Source organism: Meriones unguiculatus, chromosome 5 (genome assembly GCF_030254825.1).
Source record: "Meriones unguiculatus strain TT.TT164.6M chromosome 5, Bangor_MerUng_6.1, whole genome shotgun sequence".
NCBI classification, from domain to species: Eukaryota; Metazoa; Chordata; class Mammalia; order Rodentia; family Muridae; genus Meriones; species Meriones unguiculatus.
The window spans coordinates 50,210,873-50,224,394 of NC_083353.1; positions in this window are offsets into that span (position 1 = coordinate 50,210,873).

Below are 13,522 nucleotides of genomic sequence, written 5' to 3' on the forward strand. Positions count from 1 at the left end.
ATTTAATTAAAAAAAAAGAATCACTAAAATGAAACCTTTGCCTTGCTGGAACAATTAAAATCCTCTATTTTCTCAGCTTCATCACACAGACACTGTGGTCAAAATACTGTTAAGGCTGCATCTCATGCTGGTAGCCAGACTTGGTAGCTCAGGAGTCTCTCAGGTGTTCAAGGCCAGCCTGGACTAGGGAGGGAGTTCAGGACAGCGAAGGCTACACAGCAAACCTTGTCTCAACAAACAAACAAATAAATAAACAGAGTTTCTCAGGTAGTACTGTTCTGAAACATTGAGGGATCATGGACTGAAGCTGTGACTTGGCACCATAAGACTGTATAGAGTCCCTGAAGAGAGCCTCGGCCCCTTTGCTGTGCAGAGCCAAGCCATTTGGAGTTGTCAGTATCACATGCCAGCAGCAGCTGCTGTGGGGTGAGGCCAGTTTGAACCTAGGAGACAGCTGTGTGGAAGGCTTTGCCAGCACTGTGGAGGAGCCCAGAAGATCATTGGTGAGTCCCAGAAGCATGGCACTGAGAGTTATGCTTTCAGACTTTGTTGAACTTGATTGTGACTGTGCCCTGGTTCTTTCCTTTTAAATAAGAAAATACTTATTTATTCTTATTTTACAGGATCTCACAACGTCTCTTGACATTGAACTTTTAAAGGGATTTTGGAGATTTACAGTGAGTTTGGAGTTCTAGAGAGACCGTGGGTTTTTTAGAGAGACTTTGAAAATGTTAGAGAAACTAGATGTTTCAGAGATTTGAATGTTTTGGAGAGGCTTTGAATGTAGAAAGAGACTTGAGAGATTGAAATTTTAAAAAACAGGAAACTTTTATATTGCAATGTTGACATTAGTTTAATATCTTGGGAACAACAAAATTGAGAAACAAAGTTATAGTGTAACAGAGATGTGTTCAGTGTCAAGTAGTGTCAGCTCTTTTTTCTTTTTCTTTCTTTTTTTAATGAGGTTTCCCTATGGAGCTTCCTAAACTCACTGGCCGAAACCCCCTGCTACTCTATTTATTTTTTTTAATTTTTATTTTTTATATTAATCACAGGTTATTTACTTTGTATCCCAGCCTTAGCCCACTCCCTTATTCCCTCTCAATCCTATGTTCCCTCCCTCATCTCCTCTCTGCCCCTTTTCAAGTCCACTGCTAGGGGATGTCCTCCTCCCCTTCCATCTGACCCTAGCTTATCAGTTATTCTATAACCTAGAACCCTTGCCTGGATGTAGCCCATGGTAGCTCAGTAACCAAGTGAATTTCCCTAGTAAGGGGAACAGAAACTATTTCTGACATGAATTCAAAGACTGGCTCATTGACCACTCCCCCGCCCCCAAGGGAGGAACAGTCTCACTAGGACATAAAGGAGTACATGGCAGCCAGTCCTGGCAGCTGTTTTAGTCTTTTGTTTGTTAAATCAACACAAGCTGATTTGGGAAGGGAACTTCAGTTGAGAAAATACCACACTAGATTGGCCTATGGGCAAGTGTGTGATGCATTTTCTTGATTGGTGATCTATGTGAGAAGGCCCACATCACTGTGGGTGCAGGCTCTGGGCTCAGGGATCTTGATACTAGAGAACACAGACTAAGAAAACCATGAGACACAAAGCTATTAAGCAGCATCCTTCTGTGACCCTTGCCTCAGTTCTTGCCCCAGGTTCCTGCCTCAAATTCTTCCTCAGCTTCCTTGCATGATGGATTATCAGCTGTAAGATGAAATAAAGGCTTCCCAACCCAATTTGGTTTTGGTCATGGTGGTTTATTTAGTCTGTGTCTAAATAAAGAAACTGCAGTAATTCAACAGCATGTACACCACACTTATTAATATATGCAGAGACCAGCATATCAGGTATGTGGAGAAGTATCACAGCTCCATTATGGAGAGAGGGAATGTTGACTCCTATGGAGTCTGCCTTTCAAGACTGAGTTGGACCATTTTTCTTTAATCAATTCTGTAATATGGGACAGCTCCAAGTCTGTTATAACTGTAGTTTTATTTACTCTCTGACTTCACACGCTGAAGGAGAAAGACATGGCATATGGTCCTGCTGACATTTGCCCACTCTGCCCTTCTCTTGGAGCAGCTCTGGACTGAGAGCAGAACCAAGCAAGATGCAGGTACAGAACAGTGATCAAAGACTGAATCGTCCACCCACCAGAGTTTTCTGAAAGGAATCCATGCCAATGTGCTGCTGTTTTCTGATTTATTTGTCTTTTATCTTCTCTGTTTCAGGAAGGGACAGCGCTGAACAGTCATTATGAGCTGCCTGAACTCTCCCAGAGCACAAATATAAGCCGCCGACACATCCACAGAGACCATCATGTGCTGGAACTCTCCCATGTTTGGTGTGTAAACAGCATGTTCTTGCTCACCCAGTGTCTCTCTGACACAAGCACTCTGCTCTTCACATGTTCAAGAGGAGGTGACTGGAACCCCGCCTCAGAGTATTCAAGGAGACACTTGGAGGAAACGGCAGATCATGAATAAATTCAGAAACATCTGGATCATAGATTACAACCCCCAACATTTGCTATAGAAATATTCTAAGAAATTAGGATTTTCAATAGAGTACAGATAGCCCTGAATAAAACAAGTGCATACTCAATCCATGGGACCGCTTTTATTGGCAAGGTCTGGTTTTTTCTTTTACATATCCTCCTCATTCAGACTCCACGAGAAATAGTAAAACTCTGTCTATGAATTACCTGGCCATTAAGATGTTGTGGGTGAGAACCAAGTATTATGCTGCTCCTGCTCCAGTAAAACCTAAACCTGCAAAACATGAAAGCACATAATTGCTGCTGTTTTTAATGTTGAGGGAGCTCACACACTGGTGCAGCCACCATGGGACACAGGGTCCAGCCATGGCTCAGCTTACGACAAGTGAGAGCAGGAGGATGGTCTGTGGGGTAGGAGTTAGAATGGAGGTCTTCAGTGGAATAAGCATTCAGGAGCATCTGCATGTTTTCCTGAGGCCAGAAGCCTGGTCTGGAGTAGTGTCTGAGGTCTTCCTCATGGTGAGTCATTGTTTCACTTTTCTCTTGAGCCACTCTTTGTTTCCACATAAGATGACTTCACACTATTCTGACATAAGGAACACCTTTTTTCTGAAATTGGCATTGGAATCTCAGCCAACAGCTTCCTTCTTCTCTTCTACATCTTCAAGTTCATTCGTGGGCACAGGCCCAGACCCACTGACGTGCTCATTGGTCTGGTGGCCATAATCCACCTACTGATGCTAATGTTCATAGCATTCATAGCCATGGACATTTTTATTTCTTTGAGGGGATGGGATCACACCATATGTAAACTCATTGTCTACCTATACAGAATTTTTAGGGGTCTCTCACTTTGTACCACCAGCCTGCTGAGTGTCCTCCAGGCCATCATCCTCAGTCCCAGAAGCTCCTGTTTAGCCAAGATCAAGCACAAATCTCACCATTACATCTCATGTGCCCTTCTTTTTCTGAGTGTCCTCTATATGCTCATTAGCAGTCACCTCTTAGTATCGATTATTGCCACTCCTAATTTGACTAGGAATAACTTCATGTATGTTACTAGGTCATGTTCCATCCTACCCATGAGTAACCTCATGAAAAGCACCATTTTCTAAACTGCTGGCCATCAGGGAAGCCTTTCTTATTAGTGTTATGGTCATCTCGACTTGGTACATGGTGGCTCTCTTGTGCAGGCACAGGAAGCAGGCCCGGCATCTTCACAGCACCAGGCTTTCTCCAAAAACATCCCTAGAGCAAAGAGCTAACAGGAACTTCCTTCTGCTCATGAGCTTCTTCGTGTTGCTGTCTGTCTTGGATGGCTTTATCTCCTGCTCAAGAACCATGTTCCTAAATGATCCAACATCTTACTATATCCAACTCTTTGTGGGCCACATCTATGCCACAGTCAGCCCTTTTGTGTTCTTGAGCACTGACAAACATGTTGTTAACTTGTTCAGGTCTATGTGTGGGAGGACATAAATGTTTGTATATTCATTGATCATTGATGGGCACGTTTCTTTATAAGAGGACCCAATACACTGGCATCAGAACTGTCAGTCAGGGTTCACATGCTTTGGCGTACATGAAAATATGTTTTTTTTTCTGTTAAAATTATTTACTTTAACTTGTGTGGTCACAAAATGTAGCAGAAAATTAAACCACATCCCTTTTGTGATAAAACTAGGGCAGTTTTGTTTCATTTTATTTTATCTTATCTTATTTTATCTTATTCCTCAATGAGTCTTTAAGGGAGTCCTATGAGGTGGCTCTCATGCATCATGGCCGTGGAGATCTCACAGTATTTTGAAGGATGTAACCATGTCTAACACATTTTAATATTTCAATTTTCTGTGTTATAGCTATTGTGACAAATTAAATAAGGATGCATTTCTTGCCATAAATAGTTATACACTCCAGAAAGAAAGGAATTATTCAAAGAACATTCAGAACAGAATTCTGTGCAAGAAGCAAATGTGATGTATACAGCAATGTGAACAACAGCTGGATTAAAAATTCTCAGAGTTATCAGAACTTTTGACCCAAACACAGCCTCTGCAGGGCATAGGGCATAGGACCTCCTTCAGTTTTACAGTGCAAGGCAATTGATTCCAGCACTGGGCACCGAGGTGCCCTGGAAACAGGAAAGACCCACACCACTGGCCAGCTCCCTGGAGGTTCAACACTCTACAGTACATTTCTTTCAAAACCAAATTCCTCATCCTTTCATCTCTGCTATAAATATATTGAGATAAAGTCTATTGTTTGGGGAAACATTTATACTCATGAAGCAGTTTATCAAACTCTAAAAGGTGGTTTAATAAGCCAAACAAACGTATGTCATCTAGATTACTATGCAGGAGACATGGCAACACAGGGGGCATGAAAAGCCTTGTTTAAGTTAATTTGGGACTCAGCTTTTGGACTGATGTCCCCTGGGCCTATTGTTCCCATCCAATGAACTGCTTCCTGGCTTCAGGCTGGTTGTCCCATCTCTTGGTTGTTTTCTGTGTCGGTTGAACATAGATAAAACACGAAATGTTAAAGGGTAGGAAATTTTTTTCCCAAGCAAATGGACCGAAGAAGCAAGCTGAGGTTGCTATTCTAATATCTTAAAAACAAAAAGACTTCTAACCAAAATTAATCAAAAGAGATGGGATAGGACTCTGCATACTCATCAAAAGCAAAATCCACCCCTCCAAAAAAATGTTAATTCTGAACATCTATGCCCCAAATTCAAGGGCATCCACATTTGTAAAAGAAACATTCCTAAAGTTTTAACCACACATTGAATCTCATACATTAAAAGTGGGGGACTTCAATACACTACTCTCATCAATAGACAGGTCATCCAGATAAAAACTAAGCAGAGAAATAATGGAGCTAAAAGCCATTGTGAGTCGAGTGGACCAAACAGAAGTCTAGAGAATATTTCACCCAAACAGAAAAGAATATACCCTCTTTTCGGGATCTCACAGAACTTTCTCCAAAATTGGCTACATACTCTCACAAAGTGAGTCTCAACAGGTATCAGAAAATTGAAATAACCACCTGTAGCCTATCATACTCTCACAGATTAAAGCTATATTTCAACAACAAAAGAAATAACATAAGCTCACAAACTCATGGAAACTGAATAACTCTCCTCTCAGTGACCACTGGGTCAAGGCAGAAATAAAGAGGCTAAAGACTTCCTAGAATTCAAGGAAAATGAATGCATAGCATAACTGAACTCATGATAGTCAGAGGAACGTTCAGACTTCATACTAGCAACCTAGTAGCACCCCTGAAAACTCTAGAATGAAAAGGAAGCAAATGCATCCAGCGGGGGTAGAGGAAAGGAAATAATCCAACTCAGGACTGAAATCAATAAAATAGAAACAAAAAGACCAATACAAAAAAAAAATCAGTGAAACAAAGAATTTGTTATTAGAGAATATAAAGAAGATAGACAAATCCTTGTCCAAACTAACTAAAGGCATAGACAAACTATCCAAATTATCAAAAGAAAAAATAAAAAGGATGACATAACAACAGATACCAAGGAAATCCAAAAAATCATTGGGTCATATTTCAGAAACCTCTGCTCTACAAATATGGATAATCTAAAAGAAATGGAGAAATTTCTTGATAGATACCACTTACCAAAAATGAATCAGATAAACAACTTAAATAGAATTCTAGCTTCTAGAGAAATGGAAGATGTCATTAAATGTCTCCCAACCAAAGGAAAAATAAGCCCAGGGTCCTATGGTTTTAGTACCGAATTTTCTGTATTTTGAAAGAAGAGCTAATAGCAATACTCCTCAAATTATTCCACAAATTAGAAACGGGAGGAACATTGTCAGATTTATTTTGTGAGGCCATAATCACCCTGACACCCAAACCAGGCCAACTCAACAACAACAAAAAAGAAAATAATAGACCAATTTCCCTTATGATAATTGATTCAAAACTACTCAATAAAATATTTGCAAACCACATCCAATAACACATTAAAAAGATCATCTATCATGACAATCATACCAGGGATCATCCAAGGGATGCATAAATGGTTTAAAATACAAAAATCAGTCAATGTAACCCAACACATAAATGAACTGAAAGAAGAAAAACCATATGATCATTTTATTGGATGCTGAAAAAGCCTTTAAAGAAATTCAACACCCCCTCATGAGAAAAATCTTGACAAGATCAGGAATACAGTTACATACTTCAATGTAAAAACAGCAATATATAGCAAGCCGATAGCCAACATCAAATTAAATAAAAACTCACAGCAGTTCCACAAAAATCTGGAACAACAGAAGGCTGTCCACTTTCTTCATATCCATTCAATATAGTACTTGAAGTTCTAGCTCGAGCAATAAGACAACTAAAAGAAATCATGGGGATACAAATAGGAAAGGAAGAAGTCAAAATATCATTATTTACAGGTGATATGATACTATACATAAGCTACTCAAAAAATTCTACAAGGGAACTCCTACAGCTGATAAACACCTCAATAAAGTGGCTGGATACAAAATTAACTAAAAAAATAATCAGTAGCCCTTCTTTATACAAATGACATGTGAGCTGAGAAAGAAATCAGGGAAACATCATCCTTCACAATAGCCACAAATAATATGCAATATCTTGGGGAAACTCTAACTAAGCAAGTGATGAGCTGAATGACACTAATTTAACGTCTTTGAAAAAAATTAAAGAAGATATCAGAAGATGGAAAGATCTTCCATGTTAATTGGTCAGTAGCATCAACATAATAAAACTGGCCATCTTACCAAAAGCAATCTACAGATTCAATGCAATTCCTCAACAAAATTCTAACACAATATTTTACAAACATGGAAAGAAAAAATACTCAACTTAAAATTGAAAAACAAAAAATCCAGGATACCGAAAACAATCCTGTACAAAACAAAAACAAACAAACAAAAACTTCTGGCAGTATCACCATCCCTGATTGCCTGATTTCAAGCACTACTACAGAGCTATAGTAATAAAAACCACATAGTATTGACATTAAAAAAATAAAAACAGGTTGATCAAAGGAATTAAATCAAAGACGCAGATGTAAATCCACACACCTATGGACACCTGATTTTTCACAAAGAACCCGCAGATGTACAATGAGGAAAAAGGCAACTTCAATCAATTGTGCTAGTCTTACTGGCAAATAGACCGATTCAATAAGCCTACATAAAATTCATATCAAAGTGGATCAAGACCTCAACATAAAACCAGATACACTGAACCTGACAGAGAGAAAGTGGGGAGTTGTCTTGGGTGCATTGGTATTTTTTTTTTAGTACCTGACTATATGAGAGTCTCCATAAAATGACTGCCCTTCTTGACAAGGGCTCTGTGAGTTGCCCAGGCTGCTCTTGAACTCAGTATGCTCCTTCCTCCTCTTCTCAGTCCTGGGTGCAGGTCTGTGCACCATGCCTGCTGGGGAGACTGAAACACAGAGCATATAGTTCGACTCAGGCAAAGCACAGCCTCTTCCTGAAGTCTTCAATGAGAATGTGGTGTCCATTCCGTCCCTTCAGATACTGGGATACAGTCAGACATGGCCTCAGCCTCAGCTATGTTCCACCTGCATGTGACCACCTCAGCTCTGAGCTTTTCCTCTACTTCTCTGGTTTTCATTTCATTTCTTTTTTATTCACTTTTAAAATTTACTCACATCTTGAATTCAGATTTTGGAAACCAGGAAATACAGAATCCACACTAAATGGAAATGACATGCTCCATGAGAGAGGGGTATCTCAGGAAAAGGGTTGGTTGCATTTCACAGAGTGTAGGAAAAGCACACTCAGAACCATGGGAAGTCAGGGGAGGCCCAGGAGTCCTCAACCCAGAATAGAAGTATCACAGTGAATAAAAACTTTTTGAAATAAGTCTAAGGAGCAACGAGAGAAAAGTTAGTGTTGGGGATTGGTCTGGAGCTGTGTACTCTGATGCTAATTGTTGACTCCCAAGATCTGGTTACTGCACAGATGAGAGCACATTCTCATCTACAACAGTCCTTGTGTAAAATTGCCTAAGGAATTATTCTTGTTTAAACAATAAAAGGTCGACACACATGGGCAGGCTAAGATGCGTGGCTAAGGTTCTAGGGTTTTGAAGACAGGAAGACCATGGGAAGGAGAGGAGAGAGAGGAAGAATAAGAGAAGTAAGGAAGCAGAGAGCCACCATGGGTGAGTGTGGAAAGAAGCACGTGGCGGAGAGGATGGAGGAAGCTGCCTAATGAAGAATGAGCAAGTCGAGAGGGGTGGAGCCAAGATGGCGACTAGCACACACAGTATCTGAGCTGTGGAAGAGCTAAACGTCTGAGTTGGTGAGTGGAAGGACCTCTAACCCAGGAAAACAATGGTGAGGATTTCTAAACAACAGGGAACATCACAGGAGGTGAAAACTTTGGTCTCGGGTCACCTGGGGACTTGTTTGGGGAAGGTGAGAAATGATACTTTGATCTCCCAGCACTCCCCTCCCCCAGACCTCCCTCCTCCTTGGCACAGAGGCACAGTGGACTCATCTTTCTCAGTGCAAACCCAACTGCCTGGGGTCTGCAGCTGCTGAGGCGGAGCTCCAAGCCCTTTAGGGGCAAATGCCAGCAGTACCCGTTCCGGAGTCCCAGATTTGCTGGGTGGCTGCACCATCCTCCTAGGGCCCAAGTCTGCTAGACACCATACTAGCTCCGCAGGATCGCTATCACTGATGGTATGGCCCACCCATACCACAGTGTCAGAGATTATGCTATATACTCATCAAAATCAGACAGAAACCCCATACAAGCTAGGCACACCAGGCGCTGGGCCTCCCTAGCTTGGAGAGCACAATGAAGAGACCCCAGGACTTCCCAGAAAGCATCTGGACTAGCAACCCAGTCTCCAGTTACAGTGGAGCTTCCTGGCAGCAGAGCAGCACTGAGATGGCAGGGCACAGCAGCCCTCCAGTTTAAGACTAACCAGGGCCAAACCAGAGAACAGAGAGCCTGGTTACCCCAATTCCCACTGATGTGACCACCTTGATATCTCCAGCTGCAGCAAGACCTCATAGACTGGCAGTGACAGCAGCACAGAGCTGGAGGTGCATATCAAAGAAGCAGGGCCAAACCAGAGAAAAGAGAGCCCGAATACCCCGATCTCTGCCAAGTGACCTGCCTGTAAGTGAGTGCACCCTTGAGAATCTGCAGATCCCCAGATCCTGGGACCTTCTAAAACAGAAGCCAGCCATCGAACCCCCTCTCACCCATATACCCACTTTGGGAAACAGAGGGACACTTGGCACATTGAAGTTCCTGCTCTGTGGGTCTAATTGAGGAGTTAAGGCAGTTAATGCCAGAAATTGCACTGAGATCATCACTAGCGCCTGCGACATATAGAGTGCAGAGCCCCTCCCACACACTCAAGGGTTCAACATCAGTCATCACTCTGTCTCTTGAGACACATGTCCACGCACACTTACACACACACACACACACACACACACACACACACACACACACACGAGCACGCACACATGCACACACCTGCATTTGCCACGTTTGCGCCTGCGTACTTTTCTCCCACAGGTACAGCTAGTCCTCAGCACACGCTGAGGACACAGGACCTCTCTCAGCTTCCTGAAGAACTCTCCAGATGACAGAGAGAGACAGTACCAGTCTGATCTGCAGAATCCAAAAACAAACAGGGAAGGTGTCAGAAAAGCCAATATCCAGGGGTAGGCGAAAGAACACTTCCAACATAAATCAGGACATCATGACTTCACCAGCAAACCCCAAAATTGATGGATACTACAATTCATCAGAAGCACAGGATAATGATTTCAAAGCCATGCTTACCCAATTATTTGAGGCTCAAAAGGAGGAAACTTTCAAAGAGTTGGCCAGTCAATTGGAGGTAAAGAAAGAAGAAATAGACAAAATCCTTAAAGAAACACAGGCAAACATAGCCAAACAAATAGAGGTACAAGTAGAGAAAAAATTAGTGGCATATAAAAAGGAAATGAACAAAGAAATAGAGACCATCGTAGAGAGACAGGAATCCAAATTCAAACAGATGAAAAAATGATACAAGGCATGAAAACAGAATTAGAATCAGTAAAGAAAACACAAACTGAGAAAACCCTTGAGCTGGAGAACTTGGAGAAAAGATGAGGAACCACAAAAGTAAGCATCACCAACAGAATACAAGAGATGGAAGGAAGAATCTCTGGAGCTAAAGACACACTTGCAGAAATTGATACTTTTCTCAAAGAAAAAGTAAAATCAGAAAAGTTCCAATCACAAAATATCCAAGAAATCAAGGACGCTATGAAAAGACAAAATCTAAGAATAATAGGAACTGATGAAAAAGAAGACTCCAGGCTCCAAGGTCCAGAAAATATTTTCAAGAAAATCATAGAAGAAAATTTTCCCAACTTAAAGAAAGAGATGTCCATAAATATACAAGAGGCCTACAGAACACCAAATAGACTAGACCAGAAAAGAAACACATCATGTCACATCATAGTCAAAACACTAAATCTACAGAACAAAGAAAAGATATTAAAAGCAGCAAGGGAAAAAGGCCAAGTAACATATGAAGATAGACCTATCAGAATCACACCGGACTTCTCATCAGAAACTATGAAAGCCAGAAGGGTCTGGGTAAGTGTGATGGAGACTCTAAGAGATCACAAATGTCAACCCAGACTACTATACCCTCAAAGCTTTCAATCAACATAGATGGAGAAAACAAAATATTCCATGACAAAACTAAATTTATGCAATATCTACACAGCAAACCAACCCTACAGAAGATACTAGAAGAAAAACTCCAATCCAACGAAAACAACTTCACCCAAGAAAACAGGGCATACCGATAATATCCCAACAAAAATGAAAAGAAAACAACCAATGAAACAGGGTAAGATCACCGACTCCATTACAAAAGGAACTAACATGCATTGGTCACTATTATCTACCAATATCAATGGACTCAACTCGCCAATAAAAAGACACAGGCTAACAGTATGGTTGCGGAAACAGGATCCAACATTCTGTTGCATCCAAGAAACACACCTCTGCAATAAAGATAAACCCTATCTCAGAGTAAAGGGCTGGAAAAACGTTTTTCAAGCAAATGGTTCCAGAAAACAAGCTGGAGTAGCCATCCTAATATCTAATAAAATAGACTTTCATCCAAAGTTAATCAAAAAAGATAAGGAGGGCCACTGTATTCTCATCAAAGAAAAAATCCACCAAGAGAACATCACAATATTGAATATCTATGCCCCAAATACAAGAGCACCTACATTCGTCAATGAAACATTATTAAAGCTTAAATCATACATTGATCCTAATACCTTAATAGTGAGAGTCTTCAACACCCCACTCTCATCAAGGGACAGATCAACTAGACAGACAACAAATAGGGAAATAAGAGCACTCACAGAATCCCTAAATCAAATGGACCTAATAGACGTCTACAGATTTTTTCACCCAAACTCAAAAGAGTACACCTTCTTTTCAGCACCTCATGGAACCTTCTCCAAAATAGACCATATAGTGGGTCACAAAGCAAGCCTCAACAGATACAAAAGGATTGAAATAATCCCTTGTATACTATCTGACCACCATGGACTAAAGCTGGACATCAACAACAACAGAAACAACAAAAAGCCGACATGAACATGGAAACTGAACAACTTACTACTCAATGAGAGCTGGGTTAAGGAAGAAATAAAGAAAGAAATTAAAGTCTTCCTAGAATTCAATGAAAATGAAGACACAACATACCCAAATTTATGGGACACATTGAAAGCAGTGCTCAGAGGAAAATTTATACCACTAAGTGCCTGCAAGAAGGAATTCGTAACATCACATACAAACAAATTAATGGCCCAACTGAAAACACTAGGAAAAAAAGAAGCAGATACACCCAGGAGGAGCAGACGGCTGGAAATAATCAAACTCAGGGCTGAAATCAATCCATTAGAAACAAATAAAACTATTCAAAGAATCAATGAAACAAGAAGCTAGTTCTTTGAGAAAATCAACAAGATAGACAAACCCTTAGCCAAACTTACTAAAAAGCAGAGAGAAACTATCTAAATCAGCAAAATTAGAAATGAAAATGGGGACATAACTACAGACACTGAGGAAATCCAAACAATTATTAGGTCATACTACAAAAGCCTATATGCCACAAAATTTGAAAATCTAAATGAATGGATAATTTTCTCGACAGATTCCATCTACCAAAATTAAGTCAAGATCAGGTATAAAGACTGAATAGCCCTATATATCCCAAGGAAATTGAAGCAGTCATTAACAGTTTCCTGTCCAAAAAAAGCCCTGGGCCAGATGGCTTCAGCGCAGAATTCTACAAGACCTTCAAAGAAGTGCTAACACCAATCCTCCTCAAACTAGTCCACAAAATAGAAACAGAAGGAACACTACCAAACTCATTCTATGAAGCCACAGTCACCTTGCTATCTAAACCACACAAAGATCCAACAAAAAAGGGAACTTCAGACTTATCTCTCTTATGAACATTGATGCAAAAATACTCAATAAAATACTTGCAAACTGAATCCAAGAACACATCAAAGATATCATCCAACACAACCAAGTAGAATTCATCCCAGGCATGCAAGGGTGGTTCAACATACGGAAATCCATCAATGTAATCCACCACATAAACAAACTGAAGGAGAAAAGCCACATGATCATCTCCTTAGATGCCGAAAAAGCATTTGACAAAGTCCAACACCCATTCATGTTTAAAGTCTTGGAGAGATCAGGGATACAAGGCACATACCTAAAGATAGTAAAGGCAATATACAGCGAGCCTATATCCAACATTAAACTCAATGGAGAGAAACTTAAATCAATCCCACTGAAATCAGGGACAAGACAAGGCTGCCCATTGTCTCCATATCTCTTCAACATAGTACTTGAAGTCCTAGCCAGAGTAATAAGACAACTGAAGGAGATCAAGGGGATACAAACCCGAAAGGAAGAGGTCAAA